The 21582-nt window shown below is 49.8% G+C and overlaps 1 long non-coding RNA gene across 1 annotated transcript; it reads left to right on the top strand.

Annotated features, from left to right (window-relative positions):
- Positions 1 to 18337: 18337 nt before the first annotated feature.
- LOC108295701 lies at positions 18338 to 20949 on the top strand. The gene is made up of 3 exons (XR_001821547.2): positions 18338 to 18464; positions 18550 to 18620; positions 20513 to 20949. It is a non-coding gene; the product is annotated as an uncharacterized LOC108295701 (long non-coding RNA).
- Positions 20950 to 21582: the final 633 nt, after the last annotated feature.

Raw genomic sequence — 21582 nt, 5'->3', positions numbered from 1 at the left:
GTGTTCACATTGCATCCCCTCGGCTGGTACCGGGTACCCACCAGAAGAATTCAACCCAAGCTTAGGAAATGAAAAGTGCTCTCAAGAGTGTGAGGGCTCCTAGTGGCACCACCTGCTCTCTGTTCAGGCAAACGTGACCACAGTTACCATATAATCGTCAGGACATGGAGCTGGGCTCCTTCATGTGGCCTCCTCCTGGCCTTCTCGACATTTAAAAGGCAGGACAAGTTGAGTTGGGGTGAAGAAGGAACTGCTGACAGGGCCCCAGAAACACGGGATTGCCAGTGCTGGAGGGTCATGGATAGCGCCCCCCGGAGTCCAAAGACCTCATTTTAGATCTGAGATCACTGTGGCTGGGGCGGGGGGTGGGTGAGTGCGATGTGAGCTTTGTTAGGTTTTTTCTAGTGCACACCCACAGACGATGTAGGCTGCGGTGGTGATCCCCGAGACTAGTCGGGCTCAGCCTAAGGTGGCTTCTACAGCCAGGGACACTTGCCCTGCCTGCCAGCCCCTGGTGGAGCAAAGGAGGATTTTATCCATGAAGTCCTGGGCATGAAGGACTTAAGACCTGGTGCCAGCAGAGGGCAGCTCATCTTTGGAGGGCTGAGGGCTGCCTCGAGACCAAAGTATAGCAGGAAAGACACAGGAGGACTTATTAGGAAATACTACCCTCTTCAAAAGTATAGGATGGGCTGTGGGGAGAACCCCCCTGAGGTTGGATAGGACTTCTGCTCTCAGATCATCGCCTGGATCAGACCCTACCTGCCCACCCTTGCTGATTGCCACAAAGCCTGCTCTCCCACATAGGTGGTACCAGGGTCCAGAATGCTGGGAGAGAAGCCTCAGGTGCCCATTGAAGATACTACTCCAGAGGCAGAGGCAGAGGCAGAGGGCTTTGAGATGTTCTATCAGCACTAAAGAGGAAAGAAAAGCAAGGACCTCCTTCCGCCGTTCAGTGTGATTAGAAATAACACCTCAGAGGAAAACCAGAGCACCGAGACGGGCTCCTTGATCTCTAAGCAAAAGAAGACTTGGTTTTGTGTATTTTGAGAGGCAGAAGTAGACAGAGGATCGGACCATGGGGAAATAGGACTGGCCTCGTTCCTGAGCATAACATTCTTTTTTGCAGAGGTCCCTGTTGCTCTCAGCAACCTAGTGATCCAGGAGGATGGCTTGAGGCATAGAAAGTGAAGTTTCAGGGGTGTCTGCTGATGCTTAGAGAGAGAAAGAGAATTGGCCCTGCTGTTTCCCACAGACAAGTCAGCTCAGGGACCAGCAGGGCTCCAGCCAGCACCTCCGTCCTGTCCCCTGTGAGCTACCAGGACCTGCGGTGCCAGGCTTGGCCCCACCTCTGCCTGGGCCGCCAGGCATGTGGGGCGGTTGCTTGTAAATCTGTCAACTGAGAGAAATACTAGTATTTTGTGGTGCAGGATGACGCCTGAGCTCCAGAAGCAAGTTCTGTGATGCCTGAAGAGAGGAGGAAGAGTTGAGATGAGGAAAAAACAAGTTAAGAAGCAGCTTTATCCGTTGGGTGGGATTTCTGTGCTAGTCCGTCAAGGTTGAAACGTTTTCCTATAATCCCACTGCTCAGGGATCCTGCAGAGGACCTCTTTTGACTGCGTTCTCAAATAATGTCTGACGACCCCTCACTGTGTCACGGGGCCAGTTCTCCCAAACCAGAATCTTGGATGTCACCTTTGACTCCAGCATACTCAACACCTCTCACTGGCTCCTTCCCGAGCCCCTGCAGGGCACTGCCCACCCACCCATGCACTCCCACGGCCTTCAAATCAGCCAGCTGTGGGCGGCCAGGTACCGGGGCATCTGCACGGATTCCTGACTGGCCTCCCAGTTCCAGGCTCCAGCCTTCTCCACCTTTCTCTCCTTTCCCCACCGCGGAGCACCTAGGACTTCCCGGCTCACAGAACTCCCCACAGCTTCCTGTCCTAACTCTATAAGTCCATAAGTCCTAGCCCTGTGACCTGAGGTGGAGGACCAGACCCCCAAGGCCTCTGCTCCCTCCTCCTCTGTGCCCCTGTCTTCTGCAGACATCTTCCAATGCCGTGCCTAAAGACTGCCTTGGAAGGCAGCAAATCACGCTGCCATGTGTGTAGCTATGCAACAATCTTGCATGTTCTTCACATGTAAAAAAGAAAAAAAAAGAAAATTACTTATCAACAAGTGAAAGATCTTGCCTTGCAGTTTTGTGATCTATGCCAGATGGCTTAGCTTCTAGACTCCAAAGCTTTCCCTAAAGTAAGAGATATTTGTTTACTGTAAATACTTCTTGAGTTGCTACAGAGGTCGTTTGCAAAGGAGAAGCAGAGGTTCAAGATAATGCTAGATTTTTCTTGTCTTGGAGAATAGAAATCTTTCCTTTTATGTTTATAAAGTTAAAAATTGGTGCCTTCAGTATGTGTCATACTGACAGAGCATGGGAACTGGACGCTGACCAAGGTTTAAATGGCGACACTGCTATTTACAAGCTGTGGACTCTCTACAAGATAAATAACTTGTAGATTATTATACTATCTCAGGGTTTATGAGGATTATATTTTTAAGCTCATTCAAAATATCTGAAATAGCAGGTGTTTGATAAAAGTAGTTTTCTTTCTTTTCTTTTGAAATTCAAATAGCTAATTTCAAATGGCTGGAATTTTGGTAAATCTTTTTATTATTTTTTTTATTGCATTTTAGGTTTTGGGGTACATGTGAAGAACATGCAAGATTGTTGCATAGGTACACACGTGGCAGTGTGATTTGCTGCCTTCCTCCCCATCACCTGTATCGCATTTCTCCCCATGCTATCTCTTCCCAACTCCCCACCCCCACTGTCCCTCCCCTATTTCCCCCCAACAGACCCCAGTGTGTAGTGCTCCCCTCCCTGTGTCCATGTGTTCTCATTGTTCAATACCCGCCTACATGCTGGAGAGGATGTGGAGAAATAGGAACACTTTTACACTGTTGGTGGGAGTGTGAATTGGTAAATCTTTATACAGGGGAATTGCTGCTCCTGAATCTCATTCAAACACTTTTCACAATTACATTCTTTCTTCATTATTCTAAACCACACTTTACTAGCACAGAAAAAATTAAGTCAAAGACTCAGAGAAGAAGTGGTTTGCCTCCCCCCCCCCAAAAAAAAAGACTGCCTCAATTGTTTCTGAGTATTTCCTGTGGACCCCCACCTCCTTTGACCTGCTAGGTAAGGCGCTCCCCATTGAGAATCAGATTTCACTAAAATTCCAACTTAACTTCCCCTCCACAGTTGGGGCCCTTCCCCTCCACAGTTGGGGCCCTTCCCCTGGAGGTAGGCTGAAAACACTCCTACCTACCCAGCCTTCTATACAGAGCTTACAAAGGGTTAGTTTACTCTTGCTGCTTTGCATGCATGCCTAGATTTGTGTGTTTTTCCAAAGACACTGTAAATTCCTTGAGGGCATGGATTGAGTTTGGGAGTCCCCTGAAGCCTCAGCTTTGCACAAAAGACCTCAGGACAGTGCTTGCTGCTGGCCTGTGCATTTAAGATTATCCTATGGTCCCCTCCAATTGTACCTTCAACTGGAGGGCCTTGTACTCCACAAAACATCAAGTTTGGATGGAAAGAAACCAGGGCTGAGACGAAGCGAGCGGGAAGTGGACAGAAGACAGTTGGGAGGTGGTGCCTTGCATTCTTGATGGAGAAGGGAAGCTTTTCCTACTCATCAACAGAGAAGAGCAACCCAGCCCTGGCCCCAGAGTGGCCTGAGTGGGAATCACGATCGCTGTGCAGCGTGTTGGCGGTGCCAAGCTAGGCTTCATGGACAAGTTCAGGGGACAGATGATCTGGCTGGCTGCAGGTCAGTGGGGAAGCAGGCAGGGCTGGAAATCATGTCCGTGTCCCAGCACAACAAATACTGTCCGTTTAAGCTGAGTGAGTGGCTGAAGCCAACACAGAGCAGCTTTCGTCATCTAGAGAGGGATGGAGCAAAGAACGTGCATGCGGGTAAGTGTGCACCTGCCTTCAGGCCCCCGTATTCTCTCCTATTCTGCTCACCCAGCGGGTGGCGAGGATGTGTGGAGGGCCAGAGGACGGCAGATTTCTTTGACTGAACTGAAAGAGTGTCTCCTCCAGTGATTCCCAGGGTCTCATCCTCCTCTAACGCCAGCTCAGGTGTCCCCAGACCCCAGCCATTTGGGGGTGTGCGTGACAACCCACCTTCCACTTGAATCTCAGGGCCAGGGATGGTCCCTGCTATGTAAAGGTTTTCTGAGTGGAGAAAAGGAGAGTGGGATCTGAAAGACGACAGGGTCCTCTGCCGGGCAGGGGGAAGGTGGGCAAAGGCTGGTGCCTAGGTCTGTGGAGGTTGCAGTGGCTGGCTGGCACCGTCCCCAGGGGCAGCGCCCCCCCCCCCCAACAAGAGCAGCACTTGACCCTCCCTTTCTCTCTCATGGGCCATTTCCACGCCCATTCTCTTCTCAGCTTAGCTGACATTCAGTCCTTAATCTTGTAAACCTCGAGAAGAGAGAGGAGGTGGTTGGGGAGGACTGTGAATGAGATTCAGAGAGCACAGCCACGGAGAGGGATGTGGGCTCAGCCGGCGCGTGCCCAGCCGGCGCGTGCCCAGCCTCATTTCCCTGAGGCTTTCCTGGGAGCAAAACCTCCCTACACCGCAGCCAGCCTCCTCTGCATCTTTGTAGGGGGTTATGGTAGATGGAGACGAGCCTCTCTGATCAGTTCCAATCTGGCACTTTAGCCCTTGAGAATAAGATGCTGCTGCAGTGCAGGGCTCAGTAAAACACTGTCGATTTCATACAGCAGAGCTTTCCAGCCCGTGGGCTGCACGCCATGAGTGGGTTGTGAAATCAACCTAGTGGTTTACTGCTGGCGTTGTGGAACAACAGATTACAAACAGAAACCTCGAGGCATCACTTACAAAGAGGGTGAGTGTTTTTTTCCCTACTATATATACATCTGCCCATACCTACGCCTATACCTACATCTAAATATCTCCGTGGGGAGGTGATGCAAAGTTTGTGAAATGTATTTCTTGCTGTGGTTTTGCAGTCAAAAAAGGCCAACTCACATTAGTCTGGACAAACTCATTGCCTCTAGGCCCACCCTGCTCTGCAGGAGCTGGAAAGACCACGCCCGTGTGGGGAAAAGTCAGAACTGAGGCTCTGGCCCTGTGTTGGCCTTGTGGACCTGACAGCGCTTTTTGGCCCCACCCAGAATTAGGTGCGCACCCTGTTGGGCCCTGGGTGGAAGGGCTGTTGAGGGTAACCCCCTTTAGAGGCCCCTAGGCGTATTCTGGTGGTCTAACCCCGTGGCTCTTCACTGGTCTGGGGCCTCACGTGAGCTTCTCGGTCCTGCAAAGCCCTGCAGAACTTGGGAGAACTGGATAGCGCTGACATGGAATGGGAAAGCAGCAACTGGTCGGCAAATGTCAGTGGTCTTCTGGGGCGTGATGCTGTTTGAGGTCTGGACTGAGCACTTGCCCTTGCTAAAGCATGAAATCCAAGTGCCTGTGGAAGCCTGGGAGGGGTCAGGCTTGGGGACCCGGTTCCTGAAGGATCGTTTGGGAAAGCACAGACGTCTGGGGAGAGGCAAGCCCGGGTAGATGCCTCAAAGCTGTCACCTCCGGTAGCACAAGCTCTTTGCTTGTTAGGGAAAGAGAGAGGAGTGCCAGGCTTTTATCATTTATCACCAGAATGCTCCACCAATCACTGAGGATTAGACAACAGCATCCAGAATGCTGAGAGCAGAGACAGAATACGAATGTGTGCACACACAGGATGCTCTCGGTGCTGCCGGGTGGCGGCGCTGGCCACCAGGGCGTGCTGCTGGGGCCATTCCTGAGTTGGGGTGGTAGGGGTGCTGCACAGGGAGATGGCATTTATTTATTTATTACTAAGAAGTTACAGCGCATCTAGCACACTGCCTTGACTATACTACATGCTTAAGTTAGAGGGCTGATTTTCCTAAGGAGTTCAGAATGACCTGTGCTTGCTAATCAGTGCGGAATCCAGGGGAGTGCTGTTCAAAGGTCTCTTCCTGGGGTGTGGGCAGCATGCAGAAATACCTGAAACTGGGATTTTCCTGCTAAAGGAAAGCGTCAGCTTTTAAAGCATTCATTATTCTTTGCTTCTTTCGAAATCTCTTTCACTTCCCCACTGATGGTCAGCCCTCCCCCTTTCCCTCCCCCATCCCCTGCCCCCTCATCCTCCGCCCTCTCCCTCCCAGGGCTACCTGCACCTCTCTGGCCTTCAATACTCCACAAAGAGGGGAGGAGAATTAACTGGGCAAAGAAAAGTTATGGATTCTGACTAGGCTACTTCTCAGACCTGGGACTCGTCTGCTTTGAATTTCAGTTTACATATTGCCATTTGGGAATAGCAAGAAATGATCCCAATTCAGGGATTCACTCCTGAGCTCATATGCGAGAGCAAAGACCATCTGTTCCCTGTTCTTGTCATTGCCGTAATCTCTTAGCACACCCTTAGCAGCGGTGACTGCCCAGTAGCGACCATTTCCAAGCAGTTGAGGGCCTGGGCTAGGAGGGTATCGCCAACGACTGTTTCTGCATGCACCTGCTGAACACTCATTTGTTAGCTGGCCCTGTGCCTGGGTGATGGGCTCTAGGAAGACTTGAGACCAGAAACTTTGGCCTCTATGAGGCTCTAATCTTGTCAGGGGAAGCATGGAAACAGAGACACGGAATATAGCACAGGGATGGCTAGGGTGAGATTGAGTGAAACTATCTAAATGGGTCTTCAGCGCTATTCGTTGCCACCAGATGGGTTGTATCTTGCAGCTTAAACTTCTTTCCGCGTTAATGGGGAAAAACAGAATCCCTTGGAAGCTCCATTCTTCCATCATTCAATTTTCACAGTGTGGACTTGAGTCACATTACTCTTCACGGACAAATTCTTCTTCTGAGAAGGCTGGTTAGTATACAGCTGGAGAAATAAAACAACTCAGAAACCCCGTTGGCTCTTTTAAACAAATTTTACTCTATTAAAATTGGAGACAAACATCTCTGCCATCTCTCACTTCGGCAGTAGGAAGTAAGGGCTAATCTACTCAACAAGGGTTCCTAACCCACAGTTTGTGGTTCTCACATTTGGCACTCATGTGCCCAGGACACTGCTGGAAACTCACAGGACCTTCTAAATGTTTGAATTGCCTAAACACAGAACTAAAAATGTTCAAAGTGGCCACAGTGACATCTTCAGATCTCATGTGTTGAGTTGTTTGGCCCTAACTACGTATTAACAGAACTACTAGTTATTTCTTTTAGCTTAGGGGCTCTTCAAAGCATTACTGAGATCCCAAGGGTACCCTCAATGGGGAATGTGTGGCAGGCTTTCTGGGGCCTGGTGCACCATCACCACGTCCACCACTGGATGGCCACATGGAAGCAAACCTGTGCACAGACGGACATGTCTCTTACACGCCCAAGCCTTGGTCTTATCATTGGTCAGCTCCTTTGAACTTGGCGGTTGCTGATTTGTTTCTTTACAAAAGGTGCAAGTTCATCATGAATTTGATCTTGATTCACAGTGCCCACCATTCAGCACCAGAGGCAGCCGTAACTCCTGCCTTTGCGGTAAGAGAGGTGCTTAGCTCAAAGGCTGTGAGTTTTCAATACAGGGCAGGCCTCCAAACTGACACCCAGGCTGGCAGAATTTGCCTCTAGAGCCATTAGTGTGTGGTCTTGTCTTCTCCTTCCTGACTTGGTCCCCTTCTTCCTGGTAGGCCTCCAGCCCAGAATCTCTGCTTATCTTTTCCCTCCCCTCAGCTATCCCCCACAGGCCCCGATAGGGCTGAGGCTGCCTCTGCACCCTCCCAGGTCTGTGTGCTCTTCTGCCTGGGGGTTTCACTGCTTCACCGTTGCTCTCAACTGCCATCAGAATTTTCAATCCTAAAGATTCTCAGCGGTTGGTGCCCGGGTTCTGCAGCCAGGTAGACTAAAAGGCTGCAAGGCTGTCGGGGTTCAAGTCTTTCTGAGGGGACCCAGCAGTTGGTATATGAGAAACGCACCGTGAATATGTGATGAATCAACCTTATAGCTTAATTCCCAGCGAGAGCTTCGGGGCAGCCACAGCTGCGTGTGAGAATCCTCAGTCCCTGCCTTCTCATTTCCCAGGGGCTCCCTGCCTTAGCTGAAAAAAACCTGATGGCAGAGCCCAGGCAGGCCCAGCAGAGGGGGTCTGTGGTCGGGGGACATCGGCCCTCCTGCGGCCCTTCTCTTTCCCGCTGCTCTCACTCATTCTCGGCCGTGGCTCTCGTGTCCTTCCGTGTCCTTCTGTGACTGAGTGCGTGCAGCCTACACAGATGGGGCAGGGCTGTGTAGGGATTTAGGTGCTGGATTTAATCAATGTTTTTACCTTTGCATGGCAACAGGGAGAGGAGACTGATGTCTCCAAGGCTGAGGGGCGCACCTCACCCTCTCACTCTGGGGCTCTGGCTCTCTGGCAGCCCCGGGCCCTGCTGTCCTGGTGCCTTACAGGGGATGGGGTGGGGTGATAGGGAGGGAGCTGGAGGAAAGCCTGCCTCCCCACCTTTGACACTCCTAGGACCCCCAGTGTTGCTGCGTCTCCTGTATCAGCTCTTGAGGGCATCTTAGCAGTAGAAAAAAGCCCTGGTTTTTAGCTCACAGAAGAATACGCTGGTCAGGCAGGACCTCACTGGAGATGAGCCTACGGTCTAAGGCCTTTTCAGAATGGAGGTTCAGGGCCAGGTGCGGTGGCTCACGCCTGTAATCCCAGCACTTTGGGAGGCCGAGGTGGGCGGATCACGAGGTCAAGAGATCAAGACCATCCTGGCCAACATGGTGAAACCCCGTCTCTACTAAAAATGCAAAAATTAGCTGGGCGTGGTGGCACGTGCCTATAGTCCCAGCTCCTCAGGAGGCTGAGGCAGAAGAATTGTTTGAACCTGGGAGGCGGAGGCGGAGGTTGCATTGAGCTGAGATGGCACCACTGCACTCTAGCCTGGAGATAGAGCGAGACTCTGTCAAAAAAAAAAAAGAGAATGGAGGTTCAGGACCCAGGGCCGTTTTGGCGCTCTGCTTGCCAAGCCTCCCACGTTAGGTTCAGGCGGGCTCGGAGGGATCTCTTGCCAGAAGACCCTGGACCCCTCTCATGGTGGACTAAGGACTTGCAGATCAACTCTGTGCTCCTGGGAAGGGAAGAGGAGCCTGGGCTGGCCTCCTTGCTGGGTTTGGCTGAGCCACAGGCAGAGGGACACACGGGGGCAGCCCTGGGCACCGGGGTGTCTGGGGCCTCCGTTATTAAATGGGCAAAGGAACCCCTGTGAACAGTTCTCACTGGGCCTGCCATGCTTTAAGATACAAGAAATAGCTCCACTGCCTGGACCAACATTCTGCTGGCTCCTTGTTTGACGGTAGCAGTTAGGTCTTGTGCCAGGAGCTGGGCCTGTAGGCATTTACTGTCTGCAACAGCTGCCCTAGAGGGGCCGAGAGCTGACTTGGAGGAAAGCACACATGCATTTGGTGTCTCTGTGCGACTGTGCTGCTCTAGCAGCGACCGGGTCACAGAGGAGGGGTCCCCATCCAGGGCCTGTGTCCCTGAGAAGGTTTTGGAGCAGGGAGGGCCTGAGCTGAATCCTGATGAAGAAAGGGCTTAAGTCACACCAGGAGTGGGATATGGGAATCCAGGAGTGGAGTGGGTATGGGGACCCTGGCGTGGGGAAGGCACTGAGGTGTGACAGGGCAAGGGTGAGGACACAAGCGGAGGGTGGGATTGCAGAGGGAATGAGGGGGAAGGGGTGACAGGCTTGCTGTGCCTGGATTTTATTCTGTTAACTTTCTGGGAAGGACAGCCAGAGGGCCAGATGGGCATTTTGGATGGAGCTTGTTGGCTTCAGTGTGCAGGGGACAGACCCCTTCAGTGTGCAGGGGTCAAGGGTTGCGGCACAAGATGGGGCCACTGCAATGAATGGGGCAGGAGATGAAAAACCCCAGTGAGGGTGGGGAAAGGGCAGGAGGGATCATGGGGAGGAGGGAAGGGGTTGCAGGTTCGAGTAGCCTTGGGTAGATGCCACCAACTAAGAAAGGAACAGAGTGGGGAGGTGGGGGTGTCATGACAATTGGTGTCTGCCGCCTCAGGGGAGATGGAATTGGAGGTGTCTGTCGCTCCGGGCCAGCCTGGCAATTGGACGTCAACATTCACGGATTTTCTAAACAGTCGATGGGATAGCGCTGGAAGGGCGAGGGGAGGGAGGGGAGCACTGGCGGGGGCACATTCCTGAGGATAGGTTATGAGGGGTAGGTAGAAAAGCAGGACAGGGCAGAGGAGGCCGGAGATGGAGAGCTGGGGAGTGTGATGCTGCTGAGGAAGACAGCTGTCCCCCACGGACTTTGGGGGCCTTCACCCACTCTCTCCTCTCCTACCAGCCTATAAACGGGCTGCCAAGGGCAGTGACCAGTATTAGGGGCTGATGTCTCCCTCAGGTGCCTAAAGCTATGTTTGACATATACTTGGTGCTAAATTAATGTTAGAGAAACCCACTGAACACAAATGTGGCACAGAGGCCAGTGAGAGGAGGGCTGGAGACATTCCTGGCTCTGGCAATGGTCAGGGAGACTGTGCGCCATTTGCCAGATGAGTTCAGGAGGCAGGGGGAGTGGGGTGGAAGCCAGACTTCAGCAGGCTGAGGAGGGAGTCTTTCGAGTGGAGTTGGGTTGGGTGGGGGTGGTGAGGGGGTGAAGATGGTGTCTCTGTTCTTCGTAAAAGTTTGTCTGAGCCAGGAAGGAGAGCAAGTGCCGAGCTCACGTTTTGTAGCTACACCGTTTTCTAAGAATTCAAAAGAACATTTGTTGCTCCCCTTTCCCCTCACAATATGGCATGTTCCTTGCAGCAAAGTTAGAAAAATGTGTATAAGAAGAAGAAAAAAAACTTCCATAACTCCGTCCGTTAGAAACATATCCTGTTCAACCTGGAATTTCCTTCCAGACTTCTGGTTTTGCGTTTTAGTAGAAATGGTATAACTCATTATTTTGCAACATATCTGTTTCACTTAATAGTTCATGAATATCTTTCTCTTGTCTATCCTACTCTTCTAAAACAGCCTTTCAACATTTATTGACCTATCTGGGCTCTCCTGTCTGGGATTCAAATAGTTCAAAATCTGACAGGTGCAAAGGTGCATTCAGGGGAAGGTTGCCCCTTTTGTGTTCTGCCTGGGAGCCCACTCAGGTCCGCCCCCGGGGGGCAACTCATGCTCCTTTACAGGCAGCAAATTTATGCATATTCTATTGCATAAATGTCTCAATATTTACTTATTTATTGAGACACAGTCTCCCTCTCCCATATTTATTAAAATAGCTTTCCATCTTGAATATTTGGGTGTTACTGTTTTATTTTGCTATCATACCTAAGGCTATGGTGAATGGCCTTCTAGCTAGGTCTTTGCACACATACTTCATTTTGTTAGAATACATTTTTAGAAGCAGAATTTCTGGGTCAGAAGGTAGGACAAATTAAAAAAAAATCCAATCTCAGATTTTTACCTCCAAAAAAATCTGTATTGATTGGCATTCCCCCAGCAAGGCACGAGAATGTCTGTATCCCCGCCTAGGCCCTCCACTTGTGTTATTAAAACTCACTTCCTCAAATGGTGCCAACTTAGTGGGTAAAAGGTGCATGGGAGGCCCCTAACGCTCACTGTGAACTGCACTTTTAAAGGGTTCAAGTAGCACCTTGGAGAAAAATAGGAGACTGGGTGATGGCTCCAGGGAGGGCAGCTCTGAGTCCTGGGGAGGGCTGACCTGTGAGAGGAGCAGAGGAGGAGCCAATCTAGCGTGGCTTGAGGTGGCGGCATCGCCAGTGGGTGCCAAGCCCAGGGACAGGATTCTTCACTTTTCAGAAAACTCCAGGTGGAAGTGGGAGGACCCCAGGCCATGAGAAGCATGAAGGCCACAAAATAACCACAGCCTGAGGTCCAAGGACGATTGGTACGCAGGCAGGATTTTTGCTTTTCCCCCTGAAAGAGACTGTGGTGTTCTTTTTCTGACAACTTAGTGGTGTACTAAAAGGGGTCCTTGGAATAGGGTTGGGGGTGCTGGTGATGGAAATGCCCCTCTCTCTAGAGTGTGCCCCGTGCACAGGCTTGGGGTACAGCCTGTGTCCTGGTGTCCTCTGGTGCTGGGCTCTGCGATTGCTGCTTGGGGAAGGGAGAATAAAGACTGCTTTCATGTACCCAGCTGAGAGTGGGGCAAGGGACAGCAAGGGCTCCCTTATTCATGAACCCCCAGATCTCAGAAAGTTTGCACTGAAGGGTGAACCTGGACATTGAGAAGAGCCGGATATTCCCTCAACATTCACCTGCCCTTCAGGTTTCTCTAAACAACCCCTGCTTTCACCAAGTCCGCCTCAAGGGGCAACGCCTTCATTTGGCTTTTCTGCACTGCTGCAGACACTCGGCGAGTCTCCAGATGACCTTGTTTCTTCCTTAAAGACTGTAGGACAAAAAGGAGAAATAAACAAGATAATCTGACTTCCAATATGCAGCCACGTGTCTTTGGGTGAGGGCTGACAGTCTCCCTGGATTGCTTCCAGCGTGACTCTCAAGGTTGGGAATCCAAATGTAGCCCGTACCCCTCAGGAGCACCTTCAAGGACCATGAGCTTCCTTGACGTTCACTTTAGAGAGTGGGCCCCAGAGTGAAACGGGCAGTTCCCGTCCACCCTCTGTGAATTTGGAGTCATCCATTGTTCCTACAGCTCGCTTGTCCCCCAGCTATTATGTCCTGTTGATCATTCCTTTCAAATGTGGTTTTCTCCAAGGCCTCGTTTTGGGCCTAGGTGACCTTTCCCCAGCCCGCAGTCCAGCTGGATTCTTCACTAAGCTCTGCGTTGGCTCCCTAGGGCAGCTGTGAAAGATGACCGACCACAGAGGTGGTGGCTTACAACAGCAAAATGTATTCTCTCATGGATTTGGAGAGGCTGTGAGTTTGAAACCAAGGTGCCAGCAGTGTTGGTTCCCGCTGGAGCCTATGAAGGAGGTTTCCAGTGGCTGCCAGCAATCCCTGCTGCTCCTTCGCTTTTAGACGGGCAGCTCCAGTCTCTGCCTCCATCATCACACAGCCTTCTTTTCTCCTTTGCATGTCTTCTCCTCTTAGGAAGATACCAGCCATCAGATTCAGAGCCTACCCCAATCCAGTATGACTGCATCTTAAATGGGAGCGTCAGCAAAGACTCCATTTCCAAATAAGGTTACATTCTCAGGTGCTGGCTGGACAGAAATTATTTCAGGGCTACCATTTAGCCCATTATTGCAATCTCTCTGCTTTCAGACTCCTCCATCCATCCATCCATGCCATGCACTCTGTTGGAGTCATTTTTCTTAGACCTCAGGCAGCCGTAGCACCCCACCCCTGCTCTCAAGCCTTCGATGACGCCCCACTGCCAACAGAATAAAGTCTTGTGTCTTCAGCTCAACTTTCCAGACTCAACCATCGTCTGGCCCCAGTGATCTCTTCTACATTCCATTCCTCTGTTTCTTCTACATGCTCTCTACCATCCATGGGAAAGGTCTTCTGTGTAGTTTAACATGCTGTGAACACTCTTGTCTCCTGCCTCCTCTGTCTGTTTCCGAGATGCTCTTTTTCTCCAATGCCCATGTCATGTATCTTTCCTTGTTCATGAGAATGTTTCCAGCCAGACCATGTCACAGGCCCCACGTCTCTCCGCAGTCCAGCCCTGGCCCACATGGCGCCCTTGTCCTCTGTCTGGAGTAATGCTGTCCTCTGCTGGTGTCATTTCCATTTTCCATTGACATGTTACCCAGGGACAAACCTGTGGCTACACTTCTTTGGGTCCTTGGTTTTGACAAGGGTGTTTGGAACATGTGGCTTCCTGGTCAGTGATTTCGTATGCTGCTGCTGGTGTGAGCACACCGAATTGCTCCGTGCCTGCAGCTCCGTGATGCCTAAAGCTGATGGAGAGCCCCGTGCTGAGCTGAAATGGGAGGAGAGGAGAAAATTGTTGGTGCTTTGAGAGTCAAGGGCGGTGGTCTTTCAAAGGAAGAGGGGACTAGCAGAATCACTGCAGGAGAAGGAGATTCTCGAAGCTGGATGCCAAGAGGTGCTGTAGGAAAAGTTGTCAAGATACATGTGGTGGGGAACCACTGCTCCCATCCTTCTTGGGAGACAACTGGTGAACGACATAGTTGGCAAAGCACAGGGACTGGGCGGGAAGTAAAAGAGGAGACAGAGTACAATGAACAGAATAGGTGTCAGTGGCCTCCATTATCAGCTTTAACAGATGATTTGAAACTTTAAAGTAACAAGGAAGTTTTTATTCCCATAATTGTTAGTGATGTCTTTTGCCAGCTCCTCCCACGTGGCAGTGATTGACCATTGGCAGCTGGGTCTGCAAGCTCTCTTCTACAACGTCGCATCTCTGTGGGGACATATGAGGAGCTTAGTTCTTCCATCTGGAAGCAGGTTTCCTCTAAACCTTCTTGTGTTGTGTACTCTGTCCTTTTTACCCATGTCTCGGCCGCATCACAGTCTCGTCGATACTGCCCTTTGGGATCAGAAAGTAGTTCACCAAGAAGAAAGAGTAGAGTTTTAGAGAACCGGGGTGAGAATTCTGGGCAGCTGGCCAAGGTGTGGGCTCCAAGCTGAGCTCACTGACACATGATTTTGTGTGTTTCAGGTACTGGGACAGGTTTCCAATGTCAAAATCTTTGAAGCCACCAGGGCCTTTTTCTTTTTTTTTTGCCGGGTCTTGGCAGTACTCCTTTATACAGTAGGTTCAGACACTCAGGCTAAAGAAAGCATCCGGAAAAGATTGTCTGCCTTTGCGACAGTTTGTGGATAACTCATGATTGTAGTCCTGATCCTGCCACTCCGTCTTATAACTCTAAATGCGTGGTCTCACCTGGCTAGATAAAGAAAATACCTATCTCCTTATAGAAGTAGGTAATCTTCAACCCCATTAAAACATTATAGTTTCTTGGACATTCCATCTAATAGGAATGCCAGTTTACTTCCTGCTCTGTTGCCGGTCTGGCCATTTCAGTAGTCACTATTCAGCACTAGAGGAGGAATTCAGGCTCCTTTGTCAGTAAGGATTCTATGCACCATATTTGTTTCCAGGTCCTAATGGCAATTCTTCGTGTTCTGAAAAGAAAGAGAAAAAGGGTCCACTCTCAAGTCTGAGTTCGTCCCACTCATCTATGTAAAGAATATTCATGAGTTTGAAATGTCTTTGAGAATCAGGAAGGGGAGAGGAGACAGGAAGCAAAGGATATATTCTTGAAGATTCTGCTCTTAAGCAGGAATTCTCTCTAGCACTCCTTATTACTAGAATTTTCCATCCACCTCTTCTTTGTGCTTTTCAAAAGAAAAGCACAAAGAGCATTTAACACAAAGGAAAACATGAAAGGATCTTTTGATGGGTCAGTGTCATGGCTGTGACTTGGAATTTTTCACTAGATTAAAAAAAAAAAAAGAGCCACATACACCCAGGCAGTTTCCGTGTCACATCTGACATCATTGTTCCAATATCATGAGGCTGAAGCAGTTGTGGCTGATTGATGTCACTCTTCTAGCCGTTTGCTGTTTCCACAGAGAGGGGTTGGGTTAATCCAACTCCAGTCTAACTTTGGAGGCATCAAGGATTCCAGGCAGTGTCTCCAGGGTTTCTTTTTCCAGGCGAATTCCTGGACAGAACCAATGACATCCATGTGTCTTTGCATCTGCAGAGACCAGCTCAGGAAATGGCATGTAACATGCTGACAAAATTGTTTTGTTTTTGTATGACAGCAATTTAAAAGCAGTAAGGTCCTCCGTAAATACGGGAGATTACACTCGTGTTTTTCTTCTGAGCATACAAATATTTGCAGTGAGGCTGCAGCGCAGACTCCATAGCCATGGTGGCACCTGGGGCTCTGTGATGGGAGGCAGAGGAGATGGAATGCCGGTAGGAAGAGGGAGATGTGGTGTGGATGTGAGGGATGAGGGTGAACTACTTTCCCATGGCTGCTGTTACAAATTAGCCACAAGATAAATGGGTTAAAACAGTACAGATTTATTATCTCACAGTTCTGGAAGACAGAGGTTCAAATTGCATCTTACTGGGCTAAAATAAAAATGTTGGCAAGGCTGCGCTCTGCAGCAGGCTCTACAGCAGGGCAATTTTCTTGCCTTTTCTCATTTGTAGAGGCCACCTCCATCCTTCAGCTCATGGCCTCGTCCTCCGTCTTCAAAGCCAGCTTCTTCAAAATTGTCTCTGATCCTGCCACTATTTCTCCTGCCTTCCTCTGTCACTTATAAGGGCCCCTGTGATTACAGTGAGCTCACCCTGATAATCGAGGCTAATCTCCCTGTCTTAGGGTTAGCCTATTAGCAATCTAAATTCCACCTGCCATGTTAATTCCCCCTTTGCCAAACAATGTGACATATTCACAAGTTCTGGGGAGTAGGGCCTGGGCATCTTTGCGGGGGCATTGTTCTGTCTATCAGAGAGAAGCACTCAGAGATCCTGGAGTCTAGGGTCCTCATTGTACACCAGAGGAAGCCTGGGCTCAGAGGGTTTATGTGAATTTCAACAGTTTTCTCCATGGGAGGAGGAGAATCCGTTTTCTCCTTTTGATCCTGGAAGGTCTGTCTAGGAGCCCTAATCAAGATTCAGCAGGAGACTGGTGGCTTCCTTTCCCTCCCTCCAGTTCTTCCTTCTACATCGTGCTTCATGGCGTTCCCACTGACTGAGATGCTGGGGGGCCAGACTGAGGGGACAGTGACCATCACGTCAAATCAGAGAAGGGATTTGACGGGTCTAGTAGAAGCTTATTGTTCTGGCAGAAGCACAAGCTCTTAGAGGTGCAATTGCCAGGTGTGTCTTACTGGGAACACTGAGCTCAGCGACCATGGGCCCTGAGAGTTTGAAATCCTGGAATTTCCCCCAAAGCAAAGTCCATGTAGGGAAGCTAAAGTGTGAGTCTTACCCAACTGACAGTGACATTTGCTGCCTGGGCAGCTGCTGTGGGTGCTCGGGTACCCTACTGGACGAGGACCGGCCTCAGCAAAAAACAAAGGTCCCAGCTGCCCAGTGTCCTCTGAGTGGATGCTGGTGACTCTGGTACAGAGCCCAGGTGTAAGGCAGCAGGTAGTCCAGGAGGCACCAGAAGAGTTTCCTGTGAAGGTCAGGGCTGGAGAGGAAGGCACAGGGAACCTACTGCATGAGACTTTCGCTTGCAAAGAGCAATCCATGATGAGGGAGAATGCCTGGGGGCGTTGTGTCTCATCCGTAAGGGTGCCTTTTCCACGGTGCTTCATTTTGTGTAGCTGCACAGTCTGTACCCCTTCTCACTGGACAAAGAGCTGGCAACTGCCAGGAATACATCTTCTGACCAAAATCCCATTAGGGATCAAGGACCCAAGGATCCAAGACCTTCTTTCTTGGAAAGGGAATTCCTGAGAACTCTGAGATGACGCAGTCTCCGGTGGAGAATTACGAGGGACCCAAGCAGATGGCTGGTGGTGGAAATGTCACCTCAGTATAGTACTACAGAGTTTCCTTTCACCCCCAACAGCCGATGGATGGGAAAGGAGCCCTGGCTTCCAGGGTTGAAGAGTGAGAAGTGAACCAGGGTGTCTGCCATCCATGTGAGAGCTATGTCCTGTGGCTGAGGGCCAGGGGGCGTTGGGGACCACCAGGAGTGAAGTGACTTCACTTTTCCAATTAAGTGAAGTCTTTTGCACAATATTCCTGACCAATAGCCAATGTTCTCTGAGTGAGGGAGAGCTTCAGCCTCTGAAGTTGCGGTGTGGAGAGGGGGGAACTTGTAGGAAGACGTATGTGGGCAGAAACGTGGGGAGAACACGCTGGAACAGGCAGGGGCTCCATGGAAGCTGAGGATGGGTGTTCTGGTGGCGGTGTTGGGGGTGGGGGTGGCAGTGTGAGGAGGTGAGTGAGCAGGTTGGGTGGGAAAGAGGAAGAAACCTAGGCTATTGTGTTTCTGAAGAGATCCCGTATCAAGGAAGAATGGGTGGATTTGTCAGCCTGAGGACATTTCTTTTGTGGAAATGACCCCTAAGTGGGTCATGCTGAAACCCTGCTGACCCTGGGGAAGAAAGAAGCCTAATAATGCACTTTGTCTAAACCCACAGCTGCAGACAAGGAGACAGGGCACCTGCCACCACAAGGAAGAGTCAGTTTAGAAGCACAGCAGCTGCTGCCTTCAGGGGGTTTCCGGCTCGTTCCTCCTGGGACTTGGCAAGAGTTGCACCATCAAGGCTGCAAGAGTTGAGCCCCCTAGGGCACGGCAGAAAGAGCATCATGGAAAAGGGGAGCCCGCCAGCTGTTGAGTGGCTGGACAGGATGTGGGTCTGGGGTCAGGTGGGGCTTTAATGCCTCTTCATTCTCTGGGCAGAAGGCTGGGCAGCAGCAGCCATGTGCTTTGACGGGACCTGGGCTCTCCTGCTAGGAGTTCCTGGGGGCGGGAAGGCTGTAAGCTGAGGTTTTCTTTTAGGAATTCAGTGTTTGTCTGGAAAATGTAAAATGACCCACCACGGCTTTATCTGCTTCTCTTGAGGCTCCTGACGACTTCTGATATGTACAGACTGGAATAAGAGAACCTAGCAGAAATGGAGGCAGAGGCAAAAGGTAAGCCTTTGGGCCTGAAAAGAAGGCTGGGGGAGCAGTCTCTAAGACCTTCTTCCTGGTGAATGAGAAGGGAGGTGCTCTGGGGAGCCTATCCTAGGAGCTCATGGTTCCTGGGGAGTCTGGGGAAGAAGAAGCCCCTGAGCGCCTGATGAGCTCATGTGTATTGGGCCAGGTTTGTGCTTCTTAGAGAGACCCTGGCAATCTCTCTGTCATTGTGAGAGGAGTGAAGACTAGACTGTGAACATAGAAAGCCTTGCAGGTTCTGGAGCAAGGAGAGTTCCTAGAAATACATAATCAGTCCAGCACTGCTGGGAGCTGGAGAGGCCCTGGCTGAAAAATCCCAGCGGACAGCATTGCATTGTCGTTACTTTTCGTTTTCTGGAAACCAAGAACTTATGCCTAAATTGAATCCATTTGTCTTAGTCAGCTGAGGCTGCTCTAACAAACACCATAGATCAGGTAGCTTAAAATCCAGAGGTTTCTTTCTCCCAGTTCTAGAGGCTGTGAGCCTGAGCTCACAGCATGATCGGGTTCTGGTGAGGGCCCTCTTCCAGGTTTCAGACTGTCTTCTTGTATCCTCACAAGAGGGCAAAGGGTGAGGGAGCTCTCTGGGGTTCCTCATTTAAGGGCACTAATCCCATTCATGAGGGCTCCACCTTCATGACCTAATCACCTCCTAAAGGCCCCACATCCTAATACCATAACATTGGGGACCAAGTTTCAACGTACGAATTTTGGGAAGGCACGGACAGTCACTCTATAGCACAATTTCTAGATTTCTGTCCTAAACCACCAGTTAGGGTTCTGTTTCTGACCTAGTTAGCACAGGCATTTGATAATGACTGCTAAGCAATGTGTTTGTGTCTAAAAATGTGGTGTGACATTATCATTTTTGGAGACAGGGTCTTGCTTTGTCACCCAGGCTGTAGTGCAGTGGTGTGATCATAACTCACTGCAGCCTCAAACTCCTGGGCTCAAGTGATCCTCCTGCCTCAGCCTCCTGAGTAGCTAGGAATGTGCCTCTATGCTTGGCTAATTAAAAAAAATATATAAAGAGACGGTCTCACTATGTTGCCAGAGCTACAACTGTTGTTTGAGACTCAAACTCCTGGGCTTAAGCGCTCCTCCTGCCTTGGGCTCCCAAAGTGCTGGGACTATAAGCATGAGCCACCTACAGTGCCTGACTCATCATTCTTTGAAAGTTATGTGATAGATTGAACTGACTTTTCTTTAGAAGAATTTCAATATGATTTGTTAAGGTCTATAATGTAGCCTGTTACTACCTTAAACCTATGGATTCACTTAGGAAGTGAAGTCGTCATTGTTGGACCTATTCTTTTGATTAAGGTAGGTATGTGTGAAGGGTAGGAGAGGGCAGTGGTTAAGGGCATAGACCATGGAGGCCTTCCTCTGGGATGGGGTCTCTATTTTGCCTCTTAAGTGTGACCTTGGGCAAGCTCCTTAGCTCTTCTGTCCCTTAGTTCTCTCATCTGCAAAATGGGGATAGAAATACTGTCTTCCTCCTCAGGTTATTGTGAAGATCGAATGATATGTACATATTCTGAACAGTGCTTGGCCTCAAATATTAGCTATTTTTGTCTCTTAGTTCAGTTCTCAAAAATGTATTTCATTCATGTAGATTTTGCAATTATTTTTTGAAGAAAAATGTAGTGCTTTTCCTGTTCTTATAGCATGCCCAGGAAACAAGATGGTTTCTGTTTTGGGACAGATGATTCTGGAAAGATGTTAGAAATATAGTACACTGAAACCAAATCTTCCAGTATCATTAACCTATACCTCATGTTAGCCCTGCCTTTTTTTGTGACATGGTGGTCTCTGTAAATGGTAAATAACTTCAGTACATTCACCAAGTTATTTTTGGTTGTTTCTAGATTCAGAGGAAAATGTCAATGGAAAGCCGCTAGCATGGACACCCCACAGTGTTCTTCCCTCTAGCAGCCTGGTATTATCTGGAGCTGAGATGCTGGCTAAGGTGGTTGGGACATTTGTCCCCTCCAAATCTCATATGAGAATTTGATTCCCAGTTTTGGGGATTGGGTCTAGCGGGAGAACTTTGGGTCATGACGGGGGGCTTGGCGTCCTGCTCACAGGAATGAATGAGTGCTCGCTCTACTAGTTTGCTGGAAAGCTGGTTGTTTAAAGAAACTGGCATCTCCCCCACTTTCTCTCTTGCTCACCCTCTTACTGTGTGATATCCCTGCTCCCTTTGCTATCCATCATGAGTGGAAGCTTCCTGAAGCCCTCACCAGAAACAGATGCCAACACTATGCTTCCTGTACAGTCTGCCATACCATGAGCCAAAATAAACCTCTTTACCTGATCAATCACCCAGCCTCAGGTATTCATTTGTAGCAATGAAAAATGGACAAACACAGAAAATTGGTACTGAGGAGTGGGGCTTTGCTATAAAGATAGCTGAAGATGTAGAGGCAGCTTTGGAAATGAGTCAATTGATAGATATTGGAAGAATTTGGAGGGCTTAGAAGAAGACAGGAAGATGAGGGAAAATTTGGAACTGTCAACCAAAGGATGATGAGGTTCATACATGTGGAAAGGAGAGCTATATTTATCCTAAATGGTTTCAGCCTGCAGGGTGGCCATTCTGAATGGCTGGGAAGCATAGCCTCCGGCCAGAAGCCAGAAACAGGCACTTGGTGTGTCAGAAGAATAAAACAGGAGTTATGCTGAATGAGGTGGCCAAGTGTATATTCAGCAAGCTACAGGAGGAGCCACAAATATTTATGAAAGAAGAAATATGCACACGTGCACTTGACCTCCAAGCCCCTTCGTGGGGTCCCATGTTAAAAAAATGGTAGTGTTAGCAAGATGTGAGGGGGTAGTTTTTGGGCCCCTTCATCAAAAGATGAAGCAGAAGACACAAAAACCCTCAGTCAGTGTGCGGCCTCCCTAGATTGACCAGAAGCTTTCAGTGGTTGGTGGT

The sequence above is a fragment of the Cebus imitator genome, unplaced genomic scaffold (assembly GCF_001604975.1).
Source record: "Cebus imitator isolate Cc_AM_T3 unplaced genomic scaffold, Cebus_imitator-1.0 Scaffold19, whole genome shotgun sequence".
In the NCBI taxonomy this organism is placed as follows: domain Eukaryota; kingdom Metazoa; phylum Chordata; class Mammalia; order Primates; family Cebidae; genus Cebus; species Cebus imitator.
Note: the sequence above shows the minus strand (reverse complement) of the source record. Positions and strands in the feature narration are given on the sequence as shown.